This window comes from Sus scrofa, chromosome 1 (genome assembly GCF_054392235.1).
Source record: "Sus scrofa isolate SSC_HxYL_T2T_F1_AM1 chromosome 1, Sscrofa_HxYL_maternal_Yorkshire_Landrace_v2.0, whole genome shotgun sequence".
Lineage (NCBI taxonomy): Eukaryota > Metazoa > Chordata > Mammalia > Artiodactyla > Suidae > Sus > Sus scrofa.
In genome coordinates this window covers 225,979,824-226,002,734 of record NC_139383.1, presented here as the reverse complement: position 1 = coordinate 226,002,734, position 22,911 = coordinate 225,979,824, and the positions used below count along the sequence as shown (strand labels likewise).

The 22,911-nt window shown below is 39.8% G+C and overlaps 1 protein-coding gene across 2 annotated transcripts in view; it reads left to right on the top strand.

Annotated features, from left to right (window-relative positions):
• The window catches only part of KDM4C (lysine demethylase 4C), a 436,329-nt gene that overhangs the window by 333,022 nt on the left and 80,396 nt on the right, over window positions 1–22,911 (top strand). The gene's annotated exons all lie outside the window — the stretch shown is intronic.

Genomic DNA, 22,911 nt, shown 5'->3' with positions numbered 1-22,911 from the left:
TATTATAAGGAAATGTAGTTCTACAGAAATGGTTAAAGGGGAGGTAAAACAAAACAAGTAGCAGTGTATCGTGATTTATAGCATATGTGAAAATAAGAACTCTTGACACTTGATATAAAACAACTCTATTAAGATTGGGCAGAAATTTAATCTTACACTTCACCAGAGGAGAGTGCTTGATGATATTATCCATTAGGTAAAGCAAGTAAAACCACAATGGGATGACTAGATATCTATGGAGTAGTTAAAATCAATAAAACTGCCAATGCTCATGCTAAAGTGTAGCTACTAGAACCCTCCTTCTTTGCTGGTGGGATCAGAAAATGGTACAGCCACATTGAGAAACAATCTGGCAGTTTCTTATTAAGTTAAACATACAATTTACCCTGCCATCCAGCAGTCCCACTCCTGGTAATTTATCTAAGGAATGAAAATTTATGTTCACACAAAAACCTGTAAGTAATAGTCATAGTGGCTTTGTTCCTAGTCACCAAAATCTGGAAACAACCTACTCTTTTGCAGCTGGTTCATGGACTAACAAAAACATGGTATATCCATACAATGTAATACTTCTCAGCACTAGGAAGAAACAAACTACTGATACTATCAACATGGTTAGCTTTTAAATGCATCATGCTAAGTGAAAGAAGCCCAGCTCAAAAGGCTCCTTACTGTGTGATTCCATTCATATTGCACTCTGGAGAAAAAGAAACCTGTAAGGACAGAAACCAGATTAGTGCCAGGGACTATGTAGCGTGCAGAGGGCACAAGGGAATTTTTTGTGCTGGTGGATCTGTGGTAGCAGTTGCATGACTATTCTTTTGTTGAAAGTCATGGAAGTGCACATATTAAAGGGTGGCTTTTTAAAAAACATCTTGATTACATTGAAATTAAAACTTTAAGTATAAAACTATATTTTTAATGTTACCAGATTGACTTTGGTTGCTAATGATAGCTCCGAAAACTGGGAGGAGAGGGGGAGAAAGGAAAGCATGCTGGTAACAGTAGAAAGGGGAAGGTTTTGGAGAAGTGAGAGCTGGAGTCCCTGACAGCCCAGTCCTCACACCACAGGATGACCATGTCTTCTGCTCCGCAGGCTTTTCATGTAGATCTTCCTTGTTTCAAAAAGTTCTGATTTCAGGTAGCTATTTCCATAGCTGAAATTATACTGTCAAAATCACTCCCCCAAAAGGTATTAATTCTAGTTTCTACCACATCATAATAATCTTTATCTCACTGAGGGTTAAATGAGATATTTGTTGTGTTAGCACAACGGCTGGCACTGAGTAATGTTTCAGTAGTCATAAAGTGGTGATGTCAGCTTTTATTTAATAGGTGAGAAATCAGAAGTTTAAAGTGGTTATGTTTTATAGATAATAATTGAAGAGCTGTGGGAAACCTGACCTCCTGACTCAATTCCCATGCTCCTTCCTACTAAGTTACATTCATCTCTGAGTCAGGTAGCTTTCTGATCTTCTCAAAAGCTGAAAACAAACACTGATGTGCAGAAGTTAATTGTTTCCCAGATTTTCTGTGAACATCATCATCTCAGTTGATGTGTACTCACTGGTTTTTGTTTTGTTTTCCATTTCAGAGGGCTTTAAATGTGTGCACTAGTATAAAATGATGTCTGGGTTAAGTCCTTGGGGGAAATAGGTTGTAAGAGAATGGGGGAAGTTTCTTAAATTAAGTTTAAAAATATCCTCACACAGTGTCATTAGCTTTGCAGGGCCCATCAGCCTCTAGTTCACTCTTGCCTGGTGTCAGCTCTGTTGGAAAGCTTTGACAAACAGTTGGTATGCCAGAGACAGCTAAAAGCCTCAGAAAGGTGCGTAGAGACACGTAAATCTATCATCTAAATAAACTCCACTAGTGGCAGGTGTCTCAGAACTCTAACTCACAGTGATGTGGGCACATGGGTTTTGTTAACCAGAAACAGCATTTTAACACTGACAGCTTCTAAAAAGACAGCTCTAGACAGGAATTTGCTATCTGCAGAACTGCAAACTAATCTTGCCTTCACATGAAAAGATTGTAGTGCCGCTCACTTTATCGAGCAGAGAAAGATGTCATTGTTGGGTTTATTTCCGAACGTCTGAATCTTTTATGTACATGAGCAGTTTTCATATCAGTTGTTCTTGAAACTTGACCAGAATGAAAACTTTGGATATGGAAAGTTATGTACAATTAAGGTTTGACCACTTAATTTTTATTCTTGCGAGCAAGCCTGGGAAAAGTCAGTATTATTACCTTTTATAAAACAATTCATGTTCTATTTAAGAATGCCAGGTACATATTAAATTTAACATTAGCATTTCACCTATCTACCCCTTTGTAATTTTAATCATTTTGGAGTAACCATATTACTACCTAATAACTATTGTTGTAGTTAGTAGTTTTGCTGAACCTCCGGTGGCTGCTGTATGAGCATTAGTAAGTGAGCCTAGCTGACCATCCAGCATGGACATATAGACACAGTCTTGTTGCCTCTGTACGTCAGAATACATGTTTTACATAGAAAGGTATATGTTCTGGCTTCTCATGAATTTAGAGTTTACAGAGGGCCCAGGACATCTGACAAAATCTTCTATTCTGTATGGTCAATGGGTGACTTGCATCCTTGAGAATGATGCTCTCCTTTATATATATATATACATATATGAGATGGTAAACAGAATTCCTTCTTTCTTGAGAAAAAGAAGAAATTTTAAACATTTTTCTCCTCAAGTAAACCCTAGAGGAAAGGATTCCAGCTGTGATGGGTGAGCATGATATGGAACAAGTGGTCTGTCAGCCAAACAATTCTGCATTCAGATGACTTGTCAGTGTCTCCCAAAACAGATCCCAGAGCTTATTACCTCTTTGCCTGTAGCAAGTTAGTTATAATTTTTTTGTGTATGCTGAGGTTTTTTGTTTTGTTTTCTTTTTTTGACCATGCTTGTGGTCTGTGGAAGTTCCTGGGCCAGGGATTGAACCCACAACACAGCAGTGACCTGAGGCAAAGCAGTGACAATGATGCATCCTTAACTGCTGGACCAAGAGGGAACTCCATATACTGAGTTTTTTAATACTTAAAAAAAAATTCAAGGAGTTCTCTTGTCGGGCAGAAGGTTAGGGATCTGGCATTGTCATTGCAGCAGCTTGGGTCACTGCTGCAGGGCAGCTTCCACATGCAGAGGGCATGGCCAAAAAAAATTCAACTGACCTTCTTAGTTGGTTTAACCTTATGTATGAGGGAGAATGAACTAGCTAGTGGAGCAAAAAGAGATAACCTTTCTCTTAGACATTTTATTTAGTCATTTTTGAAAGATTTTTGTTTGGGGGATAAATTAAATCTTGGATGCAATGATTTGTTTTGTTAGTATTCTTAAAATAAGTCGCACCCTGGAGTTCCCATTGTGGTGCAGTGGAAACGAATCCAACTAGTAACCATGAGGTCGTGGGTTCAATCCCTGGCCTCGCTCAGTAGGTTAAGGATCCAGCATTACTGTTGCAGATGCGGCTTGGATCCTGTGTTGATGTGGCTGTGGTGTAGGCTGGCAGCTGTAACTTGGGTTTAATCCCTATCTGGGAACCTCCATATGCTGTGGGTGTGGCTCTAAAAGGCAAAAAAAAAAAAAAGTTGCCCCCACTTGTCCCCTCTCATGGAAAGGCACATTAGCAACACAGCTTATGGGATGGACCAAGTTCATGGTACATGTGCCAGACACTGGGTGCTGTGCCAAGTGCCATTGTGTGCATCACCCTTGTGGTCCTCAGTGGTTCTGAATGCATTTAGTATGTCAATCCCCTCTTTGCCGGGTCCTGATCTAGGCACCCAGATGTAATGAAGAAACAGTAAAAACTACAACAACAAAATCCCAAAGTTCTTGCTTTCATAACATTTTATGCTAAGCACTATTCCAGCCCATTTTTTCCTGGAAATTCAGATGGTTTTAATGAAATTGAGATGCATGACTATTCATTTAAGATATACACATGGGAAATGGTTGAGCTGTGATTAAATTGATCTGTATTACACCAAAGCCCTTGCTATTTGCACTAAAATTCATTAATGTCTGGCATATTAGACTTTGGAAACTTAAAATACATTGACTTTTTAAAGAATAGACCAGAAATATAGACACAGAACAACATGAACAATGATAATGAAGGCTCACTCTGAAAACTACTCCTCAGTAGGAATAGGAAAGTTGCATGAGCAACTCCCCACACCCCGAAATCTCAATATGCTATTTCTCATCCTATATGGGAATAGTCAGCATCACCATTAGGATGGGGACACAATAGCCTAAACTACTGCTTGAGTCAGTCTATGGACTTTTTCTGAGATAAAATGTCACCTGTCATTTTCTTCTGGAACTTTAGGACTTTGTCCTCAGTTATGTTTTGTTTGTTGCCCTAATGTTTGGATAAAGCTGATCTTTTGACTTGTGTACTTTCCCTATCCTGGGATTTCTCTTTCCTTTTGTAATTGAGTCCAGCCTATATCTGGTTACAGCCACACACCTAGTGATTGGAATCAAAATCTGTCCAAGGTGCATCGAGTTAGCAGTTTTGGTACATCCTGAGGTCATCCTCCTGGTAGCAAGGAGGCATTCTAATAGGACTCTCAGAAGTAGAGCTGTTAACCCTGCAGCACAGCTCAGGCCAGAGGCTTGTTTCCTGGGGGATCCACTTTGTATCTCTTAGCCTGACTCCTGCCTTCCTGTGGCATATCAAAGCAGCTGAACACATTTTGAGTTTTGGTGCAGCTATCACTCATTCATCAAAGTTCTGTCCGGATGATACATGTTTTTGAAAACAGATGTGGAGACTGAGCTGACAGATGTTGAGAATGGCCCTGTTGTGGAAGCTCATGTTGTTACACATGCTTCAGGAAGACAGGTCGTTAGCATTCAGCGAGGAGCACCTACAATCTGGAGAATTAAACATGCTGTTTGCATAGATTTTGGACTAATCTTTTTGGTTTGATTTGCTTTGCTTCGGAAGTAATTAAATGCTATCTCACCCCACCTGTTGCACTCAAGCTTAAAAGCAGTAAATATGAAATAGAGTAGCTTACTGTATTTTAGTGGTGAGAAAGATATACTAATGTTCTGGTGTTGAATATTCTTTTTCATTTTGGATGCTCTGTGCCAGGCATTGTCTAGGTTATCCTTCTATAATTCTTTGAGTTGATATTATTCCCACTTTACATTCGATAAAACTGAGGCTAAGAGGAATTTGGTAATTTGAGTTTGTCCAGCCGCTAAGCTGCAGAACTCCTTTATCTCAACCACTCTGCTGCCTCTGCTGCTTCTGGAATGTGATGTGGAGCAAAGTACAAAGTGGAGAAGCCAATGCTCTGTGACTCACACAGATATCTTTAAACTGCATCACAGTGTCCTGGACCCCAGCCGTATGTGAGAAGTCAGCTCATAAGGGCAATGGAGTGTATGGTCCACATTTGCAACCACACCAGTCACTCTAGGGAGCAAAGCATCTGTGCTCAGGTGTTGATTTCTCTATCTCGGTCAGATGTCAACCTGAGTTGTGGCAGGAAGCACGTGGACAGGTTTTTACCTTGGCTTTCCCAGATTCTTGGGCTAGAGCCCCCGCCCAGTTCTCCATATGTGACTACAGTAAAGGAAAAAAAAAAAAGTTCAACATGTTTCTTTAATCCTTGTCACTGTAACTTTTCATAAACCACATTTTGATGAGAAATTTAAGAGAAATTATAATGTTCTCTATTATTAATTTTTTTAAATGAACAGGGGAAAGACTTTTCAAATGCCATGTCGCGGTTGCCTCTGAATGGCAGGGTATTGGGTAATTACAGGAATAATTTTTTACATACTATTGTGTAATTTGGAGCTTTTGTACAAGAAGCTTAGTATAGCTTGTAAAATCAAAGGAAAAAAATAAAGTGGAAAATTAGGCAAAATGTTATTTGAACCCCTTGGTCTTTTATATGTGTTTTTGTCTAGTGACCTCAGTAGGAGGGATATGGGAACAGTGTACATCAGAGAGGGTGTACCTGGGTTTTCTCACTTTGTCTTCAACACAAACACCCGGAGTCATCTTTTCTTTCTTTTTCTTTTTCTTTTCTTTTTTTTTTTGTCTTTTTGTCTTTTCTAGGGCCGCACCTGTGGCATATGGAGGTTCCCAGGCTAGGGGTTGAATCGGAGCTGTAGCCGCCGGCCTGTGCCAGAGCCACAGCAATTCAGGATCTGAGCCGCATCTGCGACGTACACCACAGCTCATGGCAACGCTGGATCCTTAACCCACTGAGCAAGGCCAGGGATTGAACCTGCAACCTCATGGATTCGTTAACCATTGAGCCACGATGGGAACTCCATTTTCTTTCTTTCTTTTTTTTTTTTTTCCAATTCTGGACACATTTATTTCTTAGAAATATTCATAATTCGATATTCATGTTCTCCTTAATGTCTCAACGTGGAAAGTTCCTTTCTGATGTCTTTGGTAGTAATTTTCAGGGAATCCTTGTTTTACTTGCTAACACCAAGATCTGTATTTTAAATTATTTTCATCTATCATTTTAAAAGTATTTAGCTTAACTAAGTTGAATATAAATTGCCTTCACCTTTTTCTAGAGGTTTCATATCCAAAAATTAAATTTAAAATGTACTGAAATTTCTTTCATTACTTAGTACGCTTTTAGTGTCTTGAAATGAATCTCTTCTGTCAAATGTAATTTCCATTTGTGTTGGGGGTCCCCAAGGCACTTCCAGATTTAGTGATTCACTAGGAAAACTCACAGGACTCAGCATTCAGTCGTACTCACAGCTGTGGTTACAGCGAAAGGACACAAAGCAAACTCATCTAAGGAAAATGGCATGTGGGGGAGAGACTAGAGAAACTGCCTTCAGGCCTCCAGAGTCCTCTCCCAGTGGAGTCATATAGAACCCCTTAATTCCTGTGGAACAAGTTATGACAACATGTGTAAATCTTTGCCAACCATAGGGGCTCATTATAGATTCAGTGCCCAGAATCTTTTCCGGGGACTGATAGCATAGGCGCCCTCTGCTGAGCATGTGCCAAAATTCCACACTCCCAGAAAGGAAGCAAGTGTTCCGCATAAACCGTATTGGTTGTGCTATACAAACAGTTGAGGCACAGTGAGCCATTCTTTTCACGAAATAGAGAGTACTCTCTTAAAATTCAAGTTCCCAGACACCTGCCAGGGGCCAACCTGGTCAGCAGGCCTTTCAAGGGAGAGCAGTCTCCAGCCAGTTCTGTTAATTCTTTTCTATACAACCTGCAATAGAAAGCTAGAAATATCCATTTATACCAATGGCAAAAATAAATTTGTTGGAGTAAAGAATATGTGCATTAACCTCTGCAAGGGGTACTTCGGGCATCTTCCCTCTAACTCACTTTTCACTTCTGTAAAATGCACTAGGACTTGGCACTTTAGAATTCTGTGATCCTGTATGTTTTCTAATATTTTACATGTTAGTGATTCTCAAACTGGTGTCCATGTACCCTGGGGTTATGTGAAGACTGACTGTCTAAGAGTTGCAACACAGTGGTAATTGTGAGGGGGCTTACTTTCTAGAGCCTCCAATTCTGTACATACTTTTTCCTTATATTCACATGGAGGATCATGGGCCTTGGAAGGAGCTGCTGGTTCTCCTTTCCTGCCACCCTTTTGCTTTACAGGGTGAATGCATTACTCTCAGGTAGGTAAACAAGGAGCAGATCCTGAGGGCAAGTGTTGAGAGAGCAAAGGTGGATCGAGGTAATAAGGACTGAGGAGAATGGCACATTATTTCACATAGGCCATAAATTTATTGCAAGGTTGTGACCACACCTACCAGCTTCTCCCTGAAATCCACGATCTTCTCTTCCTTGGGCCGAAGCTAGTCCACATCACACAGCTTCCCTTGAGTGGTGGGGCTCAGCCAAAGGTATGAGAGGGACAGTGATGGACCACTCCTGGGCTTGGTTCCCAAGTACCCCCATCTGTCCTTTTTACTTTTTTCCGGAAAGGAGTTGACTTAGAGAGAGGTTCCAGAACCCAAATGTTGAGATGGCAGCATTTTTTGTCCTTGAATAACTGTGGAAGAATGCTAAGCCCACTGAACTGTTTTCCAGCTCTGTGCTCTTAGGTCAGCCGGGAATGAATTTCTCTTGTATTTAAGCCATTATATAGTTGGCCCTATGTTTTACCCTAATACATTCATGATTACCTCTTACAATTGGAATTCAGAAATGAGATGCTTGATATGGGGATGCATATTAATGTGTTTGTTTTATTTTAAAAAATGAATTCAGCCTTTTTCTGATAGAAATGATATGTTTGGCAGATTGGTTTGATAATAAGGACTTTTTGTCTGTTAGGTTCTCTGCATGGCTGACATTTCGCATAAAATCACCTTAATTTGTTGTCTCAAAGTTTGACTATATATGTATATATATATATATACACACACACACACATACATACAGAGAGAGAGAGAGAGAGAAAGCAAATGTAAAATTATATCCTGGAATTTGATACTGGAAAGGAATACCCTATAATTTTTTTTTCTGATCTTAAAAAATAAAATTTACAAGGGTTAACTTTAACATATGCAAGGAGGGATCCAGTTTTCTACAACTCTTGGGGGAGATGCAAGCAAAAACTTTGGAAGACCACTAGTATATAAAAGAGGACTGTTAGCAAGTGGTTTAAATGAGTTTGGGTTGACCCGATTAATAAATAGGCAGTTAGTTATTCACGTGTGTAAATGAGCTAATGCTCAGGGCAAACCTAAAGCAAACGACAGAGAGTAATGCTACAGATTGAACAGCTTGTACTGTTGTAAGTCTTCCAAATTACCCTCTTAAAATATTTGTATAGATCTCATCAGGCAGGTGAATGGAAAGGTTGAGTAAGTGATCTTCATGTAGAAAAGTGTACACATAAGGGGATTACTTCACTTAGTGCTGCCAGTAAACCTGAAAGTTTATTGTTCCTTCTCCTTTCCTGAATCTCTTTTATGTGCCTAGGAGACACATAGATACAGGATGAACCTCGGGACCTGGGCCAAGTGTTTGTAGGAAAGAAATTGAAGAATAACTAGGTGACTAAAGTGCTAAGGGAAGGACTTAGTCTAGCAGGATGCAATTTCCTAAATTTATGATTTGGCAAGCTCGGTATCCATAGGATTTTAAATAACTTAAGGGAAACATTCCTCCTTTGCCCCGTACAGCATGTCAAACTCACTGCAAGCAAGGGCCAGCAGAGGGCAGCCTGAGCATTTGTCCTCCAGGTGGAGCAGCTGCAAAAGATCAGAGGCACTAGTCACATCTCACAGGCAGCGCTGCCCCACTGACTGAAAGTGTCTCTAGGAGCATGTCCCTGGCATCCATCTACTCTGAAGATGTTGGCAGTCATAAATGCCAGAATCACACCTGGCTTTTCTGTTGAGAAACACTGAACACTCCGTGGTCCAGAGCCTGCAGGGGTGTTGGGGAAATGTGGGAAGTAGATGAACACGAGGAAGTATGAAGACAGACCTCTCATGTTGACAGAAGGAATCCTTTGGGTTTCCAGTGTCTGCAAAACAAGTGTCCAAAGCCTTGGAGATGAGTTCAGAGGGACAAATGGTAGAAGGTATGTCAGGTGCTGGAACGGTGTGTGTTGCCTTAGAAACGCAAGGGACAGGATACATTTTTTTGCACTCCTTTAGAAATTGCATGAGAGCAGGACCCTAGAGAGCTAATTGCTGGCTGAAGGGACTTCTGGGAAAGGTATTTGGGTGGATGATGTTTAGACGTCAAGTGCCTTTTACTTGGTCTGGCCTGTATCCCTGAGAATGGCAAGGTGGTCGCTCTGAAGATGGAGTCAGTGAAGTAATAGCCCTGAGGCTTCTTCTGAAGATTCTGTCATTCCTCCAGGGCAGAGACGGTGACCTCTCATCTTTTCCTCCTCAGAGCCTCATGTGGGGCCTGAGTCCATACTCAGTAAAGGTTTAAATGACCCCTCCACTTTCAAGTACTAGAATGGTGCAAAGGAGGGACTCAGAACAACATTCCATTGGGACTAGCCTGTGCTCACCTGCGTTTCATTTCAGGATCCCTAGCAGATACGATGCAGGAGTTAAGAGGAGAGCCTAGTTAGACGTTGTCAGTGAGGCCATCTTCAGAATAAGACACTGAAGGCATCCCATTTAGAGCTACTCTGCAGATCCTTGTTGCATCTCCTGGAGGTTTGCCCTTGGGGTCCTCTCTGAGGGTATTAACGGACAGGATAGTTCTTCATGGGTAACCATGGGCAGAGACAGAGCTCTGAGTGCTTCCTGAGGCCCCCAGACGGCTGCAGTGGTCCTTTTCTTGCGAGAATCTGCCTCCTCCTGCAGCCAGCATTGTCTGCTAACTTGACACTTCATCTCCAGGCTATGGGGTTGTCGTGCTTGGCTCCGGAACTCACACTGTTATAGAGCTGCTTCCTCGAGGGCAGGGAGCTCTACAGGGAGTAAAAAATGAAATGGGTGATTTTGCCAAGCATTTACAGTAGCAAAACAGAGAGAGCTGACGATAGGAACTTACGTCTGTTGTTCAGCAGACTGAATGATCAAGTTGTATGCAATAAAAGGAGATAGGAAAAATGATAAAATCGAGCACCAAACATGACACACTTCTTCCTTATTTAATATTTATATTCTTAGCCATTGTTCAGGTTCAGTCTCAAACAGGGATGAGACCTGAAGTTCCCTATTGTCTATTTTCCTAGAGAAGCATTCACAGTGTTTAATTATTGATCAAATAAGTAGTCTTCTCTCAGTTTAGCAGCCAGCATGTACTTAACATGCTGTTGTTCAGGAACATTTCCCTCCATTCTGATCAGTGTTTCGTGCATGTGTTTGTGTGTGTGTGTATGTATTTATATAAAGTACACACACATTTTACATATATATATATATATATTTAGTATGTATGGATGCATACATTTGTGTATGTCAGGGGAGATAGGAGTTGCTGATGTTTACTCTGGCTCTGTCTTAACTATAGCTCAAGATCATAAGAATGCCTAGACGAGAATTTCTATGCAAAGGGCAGAACATCAGGAGGGATCTTGCCCTAGTTCTGCTGTTGGCTGCAAAACCTTAGGCAAGGAATTTAATCTCTAGGTGTCTAATACTATTTGCTACCTGGAAAATGAGATAATCATATCTAACATCCAGAGACATAACGAATCATGAATTGTTGCATGTAAAGTGCCTGCGGCAAATGGAAGTTAAATTCTTTGTGAGACAGGTTGGTAGCATTTAAATGGTAAAATTGTGGGAAAGTCTATACTCCTTCCACATCATCTGTTCTCTCAAAGGAAAGATAGGAGATGTCTCTCCACTGTACCTCTTCGAGAATTTGGGTCCAGATCCTCAAGAGGTTTTTCATTAGGAAGAAGATTGAATGAGTAAAAGCATTATACGTAGAGAAGACTACAGGGTTACAGAGAATTATAGGAAGGATTCCACTTGCAGTCCAAATGTGCAGGGGCAAAGAGCTATTCATGTTGTCACCTTGAGATCCTTGTAACGAAATGCCTAGGAAAGACAAGGCTCTGAGGGACCAAGAATTTGTTGCCATAGATCATTTTGGTGATGATAAGGACTTGAATGGAGGTAGTTGGTTGCTTCTAATGCACTAGGGAACTAAGGGGAAGAAAATAATGGGCTTGGGGCTTTTAATTTAATGTGAGTGGCAATGACCTGTGCTGCTACTAGCTGAAGCTCCAGGAGCCTCTGTGTGGTGCCTCATCTCTCCATTCCCATTCATGAAACTGACCACCCCTCAGCCCCAGGGTCCAGATTAAGGAAGACCTGTGGCATTATTCAGCATGAGCAAGACACGAATATTTCCTGATGTCTTGGGGATTGTTGCTGCTGAAGCATGAAAGATGGTTGATATAAAGTCTGTTACTTCATGCTTTTGGAAGATGCTCACAAAATGTCCTCTAACAGGTCCCGCTATGCTCATGGCTTGTTCTTTAAAGACTGTTCCAAGCATTAAGTCCTCTTGCAGGTCTCCATGACTCTTTATAAAGCAACTACCGTAAATGATACTTGGCACCACAACTTTTCCATTTATGAGCTGTGTGACCTTGTTGAAGTTCCTGAACTGCTCCATGCCTCAATTTCTTCATTTGAAAATTAGGATTATTACTATTTCCTATCTCATGGCATTTAGAGGAATAAACTGAATACTATATATATCACCCTGGAAGCAGTATCTGAGTATAAAAATTTATTTATAAATATTTAATTAGTGCTTACCATCTTCCAGCTCCTGAGCAGTTACTTATGAGGACTGCATAAGGGCATATAAAGATGAACAAGAACATGCTGGTTCCCATGTTCTTGAAGTTCTTGGGTCTAGGAAGAGAGATGTTAAAAAATGACTGATTATGAAGAGGTGTAGTCCCATGAGAATGTCCGTCAGGGGGTTTAACCTAATTTAGAGGGTCAAGAATGGATGACCCTGAAGGAGTGACATTTAAGAACTAAAAGGTGAGTAGGTGTAGCCAAGATGAAGGTAGGGATGGCAGGGAGGGGATACACAGGTTAAGGGAATGATATATTCAAAGTATCTGAGGCTTGTCAGAGAACAGAAAGAAGCCAGTGGAGGAGGACAGAGCTCTGGAGCTGAGGGGTGAGCCATGTCTTTGGGGTGGCCTAGCCGTGGATGTGTGACTGGGCAGGCTTATCTGCTTCAGGCCTCAGTCTCCTCATCTCTAAGATAGATGATCCTTTCAGTTCCAAAATCTCTACTCTGGGATTTTTCTTTACCTTTTTCAAAAGAGCCAGTGAGACTTCAAAGTTGTTTCTAATGAAGTCTCATTGTTTAGGGAGAACTAAGGGGAACACCCAGAGAGCTGGGGGCGGTGGGGCGGGGGGCGGTGGGGGGCGAGATCAGCTCTTTCTGGTGCTGGTCCAATGCTTAACCTGACTTTTACACTGTAAAATGTGGAGTCTTGATAGTTGACCCTCCAGCAGCTCTAGGTCCTCAGATGACATTTAGTTTTGCTTGAGGGAAGCATCACTGTAAAAGCTCTCGTTAGAGGCAGAAAGGCAGCAGTTAGGGTTATGGTCCCACTTACTCCTCTGTTCGTAGAAGTGTGGACTTTCATTTTTTTTTTTTTCCTGTGATGTTTTTCTCCTCAGACTGCATGGCGAGATAATTTTAGCATTTATAGAAGACCATGCTCCCCACTGGGCTTATGTTAACCCTTCCTGAAGTGGAGCATGCAGTGAAGGAAGTTTGTTTTTTGTTTTGTTTTTTTTTCTCATTTTCTTTTCTCATTACTTTGCATTTTAAAAAATTATTCACATCTAGTACATTGGAACCCAAGAACAAGTAGAACATTTTTAAAAATTGGTAGATGCTTCTGTATTTTAAAACTCCACTGGAGTTTTAAATTGTGGCTTTTTGAATTGGGCCACACAGGATTTTTTGGCTGTATGTCCCCTTATGTACATTGATTACTGTAACTCTCACCTCAGAATAGTTATTACTCTGTTGTGTACATATTGTCCTGTCACAGAGGGGAACAATTATCCATAGTCTGTGCTGTGTTTCTCCGGGGAATCTTTATAGAAAAATGAGGCTGGGGGAGATGAGAAGGTTGTCAGAATGCACTTTGAATAGGTTGTTCTGAAGGAGACGCCGCCCTGCTTCTCATCTCCAGTCCCTCCCCGTCTCAGCCACCCCGCTGCCCTGGGGAAGTAAATGCTGCACTGGGCACTGCCCTATTCAGACCTTGCTCCTTTCTGAGCTGCTGTTGGAGGGCTCTTCACCTTGAACAACTCTGTAGCTGCTACCCACAGACCCCTGGGGACTGCTGGGTCACCTGGCAGACACCTTTGAACTGGTGCACACATCCCTGCGTAGCCTTCGTAAGAACCTTACAGGGATAATTCCCACTTTTCCTTGAAGTTGATTTGCTGGAAAGCAGACCTGCATGGTCTCCTGTCCTCCTCCCCCTCACATCCAGGCTCCCCCTTGACTCAAATCTGTCTCTGATCTCACTGTGGTACCTTCTTTGTGTTGGAAAACCTCTGGCATTCTGAATGGGAGAATGACTCAGAACACTGTCTTAGTAAAGTTAGAAAAGGGAATGAATATAATGACTGGGTAACAAATACTTACTTGCAACTCAGGTGGCTCCTTTTCTTTACTTTTGACAAAATTGAAGAACTGTCCAAGGATGTCAGCTGAGTGATGGTGATGGATGTTGGCTGAGAAAGAGTTCAAGAGAATCAAGAAACATTGCTATAACAAAATTCCTACAATCCTATCCACTTCTTCATGTGAATTTTTTTTAAGAGAAATGTAATTAAAATGAAACTGAAACCTATGCCATTAGTAGTGTAATATGATATTACCTGTATTTTCAAGCTAATTTTAAAAATCTTCATCTTTTTATCTAGTTAAGAGACATATGTCCAATAAAATTTTCTTTTTTACTTTAGCAATTACCAACATCATAATATATATGTAGATGTAGCTTTGATCAGCTCTAAACTGAAAATAAGCGTAATTATTCAAATCAGAAGGTTTTTTTTTTAACTGAGAACTTTGTCATAGGAAATTTTAAAAATGAAACTTCAATTAATATGTGCACTTTTGACAGAAAATTATGGTAGAGTGATCACTACAAAGATTTTTGAGCATAAAAGTATCTTGTCTTCAGATAAAATTTTGTGGGAAAAGTGAAATAGAGGTAATACAAGTTTAAGAAGAATTAAGTACTACTATAAAACCTGTTAAAAAAAAAAAGAGCCTGTTTTATATTTTTAAATGGATACTGGGTTTATGAAATCACCGTGATATTTAGAGATATGTATTTTATTTCTAAATGTCATACTCAATAAACAGAATTATAACTTTCAATTTAAAGTTATGATGAGAAATGTTATGTCTACCTAAAATTATGCAAGAGAATATAGATTTTCAAAACTATCTGCCTCCAGATCCTGAGGGATTTGGGATACTACAGTGATTTCCAAATTTGGCTTGGGAGTGGGTATTAAAAGTATGCATTTCTGGATTCCTTTTCAGACTTATGAATCAGAGGTTCTAGTTGGGTGGAGAGGTGAAGATGGGACCTTTTATTTATTGATTTATTTTTTAGGGCCACACCCACGGTATATGGAGGTTCCCAGGCTAGGGGTCGAATCGGAGCTATGGCTTCTGGCCTACACCGCAGGAACGCAGAGTACTATTATTGTGAAAAGAGAATGTCGTTTCCATCCGAGCCACATCTGCAGCCTAAACCACAGCTCACGGCAATGCTGGATCCTTAACCCACTGAGTGACGCCAGAGATCGAACCCACAACTTCACGGTTACTAGTTGGATTTGTTTCTGTGGAGCCACAACGGGAACTCTGGGACCTTATTTTTAACACAGTGTCTTGATTCCCAGTGATGGTTGTACAGCCAATCCCAAGGACCAGTGTTTGGCCCCTGTGTCCACTTGCATCTACTTCTAAGCCTGAAGCCCCTGCCTTGTCCTTCTGGGGGGCAGTGGGGGTGAGACTCATGAAGCAGAAGGTGACAGATTGCTGTGAAAGTGGTGCAGTGACAGAGACTTAGGTGGAAAGGAACCATGAGGTGAGAAGTTCCTGATGTCAACAGTAGAATGGGGACCTAGAACAAAGTCCTTTCTGTCTATTCACTTTTAGGGGAGGTTGACAGTTTCTCCTTAAATCACCTTTGCCAAGCGCATTCTGAAGTGTGCCACTTTTGAGCTCTTTTTAAGAACTTTCAGTTCTTTATTGTAATTATAGATTTACTAAGCAGGATTAATATTGGCCTAAGAGCTACCTGAAATCAGTCAAAAAACATGGATATATAAAAACTATTTGACTTGCAAAATTTGAGTCCATCAAAAAATCAGAACCCGTTGGTGACTTCTAAGCGATCTTTCTGGATCTTTTGACCATTAAGAAATTCCCTCAAAAAAACAAGACAAAAAAAAAAAATTCCCTCAGAGTATGAGATGTGGCTATTACTAGGCAGCTTGTAATAGTCTGAAGGGTTTGACTTAATAGACTAAATTTGCCACACATTGCTAGAGGTACATTGTCTTTTTCTATCCTTTCTTTTATATGAGAAATTTGTTGCTGTTTCCTGTGTCTCAACAAGATAAATGAACTAATTTAAAATATTTTCCACGCCTCATCTGTCCACTCTACAAGCTGTCAGGGGCTTGACTTGGAAGATTGTGTGCCAGTGGTCCTCAACCCAGAGTACTGTTATTGTGAAAAGAGAATGTCGTTTCCATAGCAGCTTGGAACGCCTTTGCAAGTGTGCTTTCACATTTTTGCAGGATTGGGTAAGAAAGTCAATACTTGGTCAAGCATTCTGAAGCCCATTTACTTGACTGAAATGAAGTCATTGCTTCTCTTTTTAATTGAAGAAGTGGGAGAAAATTTCTAAGGATTGATGGGAGGGAAAACAATCTGACATGAATTAAAAATCGAAACAAAAAGGAAGAAGAATAATATTGGAGTTGGTAAAATTTCAAATTATAAAAACTAAAGTTAGAAAAATTTGCTGTGTTTCTTCAAAATAGTGTTTCTGGTTTTACACATTTTGACATATTTGGAGGAGTGACTAATTTAAAAATTGTCACGGACTCTTCACAGGTTCATTATTTTTTACATCACTGGAATTCATCATATATTCATCTGTAGCACATTAAAAGGAAAAATCATATGCAGAACATCATAGTGGCTCTTTAAGGCATTTTTTTTCCTCTTTTGCATCAGGATCAAGTTCTTCACAGTATTTACTGAGTGATATTTGTGGAGGAGGTGGAGTGAAAGAAGCGATAAGTTGGAAAGAATTTTTACTGTTTCCAAGATAGTACAGACGGGTTCCTCTTGGATTTTCTCAACTTTTTTCTACTTAATAATACATTTTAATGAGTCTTTGGGGGAAGTCATAGCTTTGCTACACTGCTTATCTCTGCTCCATGCTCACATGACATAATACTCTTGTGAGGTATAATATTAAAATCATCTCTGGCTAAAAGTGGATTTTGGCTTTTAGCCTAACACTGTACAAATAACCTTTCCAATCCAAGTTCAGCGTTTCCATAAACTCCTTAAAACCAAATTTTCCTTGTTAAAAAAAGTTACCTAATATAATTCCCCAAGGGTAGGGTATGGAAGCTATTTAAACTAGACTTAAATAAAGATCCTACGCATGTTTTTCAGGCTTGGTCTTTCTTTTGCTAATATTTGATCGATGCTTCATTGCTAGGTTTGCAGTAAGAGGTCACACTTCTCACAGGGGAGTCTACTGGTCCGTCACATGGGTTCATTTCCTTAGAGTGAACTATGGCTTAAACAGAATGCAGCTGCATGTCACCCACTGCCAGTCCAGCCTCTGGGGAATCACTGCAGAAACTCTTTCAAGTCCCCCTTTGTACTTGATTGTGTCCCCTATACTGTCCAGAACACTAAATCTCCAGCTCCTTCATAACACACGACCAGGCTTTCTGTGGTTTCCCCAGTAGATCAGCCCCAAGGAAGATGAAAATTTGATAGATGCACTTATAACCTCTTTGGAGTTTTCCGTGGGAACTTGACAAGTAGATTCTTTTCTACTAAATATTTTAACACACAGCCTTTAGAATGACATTTACCTCTTCTAGGGCCATTTTTGACAGTGGCATGTAGTAGTTTTTATTTTTATTTTATTGGAAAACATCATTTGGGGTTTTATAGAAAAAAATAAAATATTTATATCCACAGCTTGTTATCAGCAGGGAGGATAGGCCTTCTTGGATGGATGGAAGGTTTATTGGTGGAAAGATTCAAGAAGCTATTTTGTGATAAAGGATTTCTTTGCATTTTTCCTCTAGTCAAGTAAATTGCTTGTGGGTTCTTGCTAAGAAAAAATAATCCCTCTGGTGCTGCTTTTAATTTGATCGGGTTTAAAATGTTTTCAGAAGGGTTAAGCTTCCTTTGCATTAGTGTCTGGTGTGGGCAAACAGAGGATGGCTTTGGAAAGGGCTAGATTTTTTTTTTTTTTTATGGCATTCTATTTGACCTTGCCACAGGAGATTCAGTACAGTGGACCAGTCAAAACAATAACACCATTTTCACTTGACTTTGAGATGTGTGGTGTGTCCCCTTTTCCCCAAAAGATAAAAGTCCCCAAGTACATTTCTCTTTGACTCATGTTGTAAAAGGGTTTCTTTCCAATGATGTATATCCAGTGTGCCCAACTGTCACTTTCAAAAAATAGGCACATGCCACAATATTAACCCACTGTTGTTTTTCTCATGTATAGCTACTGATAACTATACATTCATCTGCACGGGGAAGAATTAACTGTACGTTCTGTTCTTGTTCATTAGGTAAAAGTTTGCAAGGTAGGGTATAGAAGCATTTTTTGAGCAGGTGGGTCAGTTTGTGAAAAGACCATCATAAAACCTAAAACTTGGGGAAAAAAACAAAACTTCCATTGCTTGGGGTCTCTGTTTTTAATCTGATCTGCTACTGAGTTCATGACTATTTCAAGTGAACCTAAACAAGTGACCCTTTCTACCTTGAGGGCCTTCAGGTGATTTTCCATGGAAGCACTCAGTTTGTCACTTTCATAGGAATGGTTTTAACCCAGTATAAGTCCTAGGTGGGTATTGGAATTCACTTAAGAGAAATAGGGAAATGCTGTGTGACATTATGTCAAACTTCACACAAATCTAGTAATAGAATAGAATAACATTTTAGCCCAGTAATACAAATGTTTTGTTTGTTGTTTCCCCAAAAAACTTAAAATCATTTAAAGAAAGAGTGCTCCCTCTGGAAGAAAGCAGAAATTCATGCTCCCTATACTTTAAGAGGGGTGTGTGAGCCTAGATATGTAGTTACTTCTTATATTTTGATGAGTGATAGGTAGATACATAATTTTAGTGACCCCACTTAAAAAAAATAGTTGACTAAACATGGCTATAGCATAAAAAAATGAAGAAAATACCAGATGAAAATGTTGAATCTGGTAAGGACATCACACACACCCCCATAAAAGTAAATCTGAAAAACACACACTAGTAATGGAGTTAAGTGGTGGTCATCACGCTTGCCATTGAAATGGGAAGCCAGGATTGAAGAATGAACATAATGGCTCACAGCCGGGTAGCCTTTGCTTTGGCAGAAAAAAAATCACATGGTGCTGAGGGAGGTTGACCAGGGGAACTTGATACAGGCTAGTTTGAGAAGAGTTGTTGATGCTTGTCCTGACACAAGGCTCAGACACAGGCTCAGCAAACAGTGCTGCATTCACTCTCCTGTGAAGATTTGTTTAAAAATCACAGTCTTTTTGTTCCTTAGTAGCATAATCCCCTGATAACTGGTGTGAGCTGATTTTCTGCCTCATTTGTATCATATGTTCAAGCTATGGTGCCTTTTGCTTTGGCAACTGGAAAGGAACTGATACTTTATCACATTCCACTGTTTCTCCCCCTCACCCCCCCTGCATTTTAAAGGGAAGAGTTAACAGTGGCCATGTTTGTAAAACCTTTTTGTGCTTAGAGAGCACTTTTGTGTCCATGACCCCCTTAATTCCCATTGTGAGCCTGCAAAGTCCAGCTGTAGAAACTGAGGCCCAGAGACACAAGGGAACTCACCAAGGTGCTCCCTAGTGGGAGAGCTCAGACTCAGACTGTAGTCTCCAGCTGTGCCTCTCCTCTGGCAGGGAGCAGTAAGGGTGTGAGCTAGCCTGAAACTTACTCACATACAGCAAGCATTATGAGCCCCAAATCTTATCTTTATATATATAAAAATATATAACTATATAAATATTTAAATATATAAATATATAAATATATAAATATTTAAATATATAAATATATAAATATAAATATATAAATATTTAAATATATAAATATATAAATATAAATATATAAATATATAAATATTTATTTATTTATTTTTTGTCTTTTTGCCTTTTTCTAGGGCCGCTTCCCACAGCATATGGAGGTTCCCAGGCTAGGGGTCCAATCGGAGCTACAGCTGCTGGCTTATGCCACAACCACAGCAACACCAGATCTGAGCCACATCTGCAACCTACACCACAGCTCATCACAACGCCAGATCCTTAACCCACTGAGCAAGGCCAGGAATTGAACCCACAACCTCACGGTTCCCAGTCAGATTTGTTAACCACTGCGCCGCGATGGGAACTCTGAAAAAAAAATTTATTGAAGTATAGTTGACTTACAACGTTGTGTTAATTTCCTCTGTACAACAAAGTGATTCAGTTTTATACATATACATATAAGCATGTGCACAGCACATTCTTTTTTTATACTATTTTTTCTTTGTTCTTAAGTTTTTTTTGTTTTGTTTGTTCGGTTTTTTTTTTTGTCTTTTTAGGGCCATACTCATGGCACACAGATGTCCCAGGCTAGGGGTCAAATCGGAGCTGTAGCTGCTGGCCCATGTCACAGCCATGGCAATACAGCATCCAAGCCGCGATTTACACCACAGCTCATGGCTGCACCCCTTAACCCAGTGAGTGAGGCCAGGGATTGAACCTGGATCCTCATGGATGCTAGTCAGATTCGTTTCTGCTTAGCCATGATGGGAACTCCATCTTTTCTATATTATTTCTCATTACATTTTCTATCAAGATATTGAATATCCCTGTGCAACATAGTTGGACCTTGTTGTTTATCCATTTTCTATGTAATAGCTTGCATCTGCTGCCCCAGTCTCCCAGTCCATCCCTCCCCAACCTCTCCTCCCCCTTGGCAACCACAAGTCTATTCTCTATGTCTGTGAGTCTGTTTCTGTTTCATAGATAGGTTCATTTGTGTCATATTTTAGATTCCACATGTAAATGATATCACATGGTATTTGTCTTTCTCTTTCTGACTTACTCTGCTTAGTACGTTACCTCTGGGTCCATCCATGTTGCTCCAAATGACATATTTCGTTCTTTTTATGGCTGAGTGATATTCTATTGTATGTATGTACCACATCTTCTTTATCCATTCCTCTGTAGATAGACATTTAGGTTGTTTCCATGTCTTGGCTATTCTGAATAGTGCTGCTGTGATCATAGGGGTGCATGTATCTTTTCAAATTATGGCTTTCTCCAGATAGATACCCAGGAGTGGGATTGCTAGAGCTTATGGCATTTCTATTTGTAGTTTTTTGAGGAACCTCCATACTGTTTTCCCTAGTGGCTGCATCAGCTTACATTCTCACCAGCACTGTAGGAGAGTTCCCTTTTTTCCATACCCTCTCCAGCACCGCGTCTTGCCTTTTGTACCAAAAAACCCCCCAAAAACAAAAAACAAAACAAGAGGCAATAAACTCATCTTTCTGTTTGCTCATTTTGCATTAATCTGACCAGGCTCATTTGAAGGGGATTTCTTAGTATGTTTTTTCTTTATAATTTACCATTGAAAAATACCATTTTGAATTTAAAATTGTAGCACTGAAAATATGTATATGCACTTAGAAAAAGCAGAATATCTTTTACCACCTGAAGCTTGCCGGGCTCCTGTTGCTTGGAGCAGCTGAGGGGGCTGGCTCTTCAAACACAGGCCCACACGTGAGGGAAATAAGGGTGTGAATTTCAGGATGAACTGGATTATCCCCATCTTTTAAAAAAGTAATGTGAATGATCGAAGACGACCACACTTTCGTTTTACGATTGCCAATGAGCCATAATAGAAGCAGTAAATGTCTCTTAGAATTCTTCCACACATCTGCTTTGGTAATTCACTGTTCTGTTTGAAAGGATCTCATAGAAATGGAATTTTTAAATATTGAGAAAATTCCATTAAGAAATAGAGGGAGAATGAAAAGCTCATTATAAAAGCCATGCCAAGAATAAGTAAGAGGTGGCCCAGCATCTGAAAAATGTTTACTTTTAATCAAGATGAACTTTTCAGAGAAGTTAATGTTCCCATCCTTAGGCTGAGGAGTTAATTTGCTGAGCCAGTCTAATATCTGTTTGAAGTTGTTCAGCTAATTTTTCATGAAAGAAAGACACTATAGATAATGTAGATAAGGTATTCCTATTTTCATGAAGAAAATCTGCATGTTTGGAATTGCTTTACTCCACTGTTGCAGCCAAACCTTTTTATGACCTGTTCAAGGCTGGTTTCGAAGAGACGGAAATTGAGGGTAGCACATAGTGTCTTTGGTTCATTGTGGGAGCAATTCTGCCAATTCTGATTTTTGAAACATGAGGAAAGAAAAAATCTCTAAGGATATCATGGTTTATGCCTTTTCTTCTTATTATTATAAAAACAATAAAACAATAACCTTAAAAAGGAAAACCTGGAATCCCACTAATCTAATGATAATGTTCTTCATTTTTGCTTATTCACTGAAATATCTGTCCTTATGTGATATATGTCCTTATGATTGTAATCACTTTGTTCATTCATAGTGATTGTGGACATTTTCAAATATTCTCTGTCAGGGATTCTTAACTCTTGTGTCATGGACTCTTTTAGCAGGTTTTGGTAAAGCTTATGGATATTTCTTCAGAGAAAATGTTTTGAAATATTTAAAATAAAATACATAGAATTACAGAGGATACAATACTATTGAAGTATGTTTACTAAAATATTTTAAAAATTTGTGATATGGTAACATGTGCTTTTTTGGTCAATGCATTAAATAACAAGATGTGGAAAATCTGTATTTATATAGTGTCTGAATGGTTACAAGCATCAGTACGTTGAAACTGTGGCTCTGAAGATGAAGGGGAGGGTGAGGAACTTTGTGCCCTATGGTCCATATCATGTGAGTGAAAGAAGAGGCTCAGTTGTCTTTAGGATGTGAGGGTTTAGGCTGGGGTTCAAGAGTGGTAAAGTTTGGAAACAGATGGGACAGCCTTGCTTAGCTCTTAACCATGTCTCAGGGACTGAGAAACCTCTTATATAT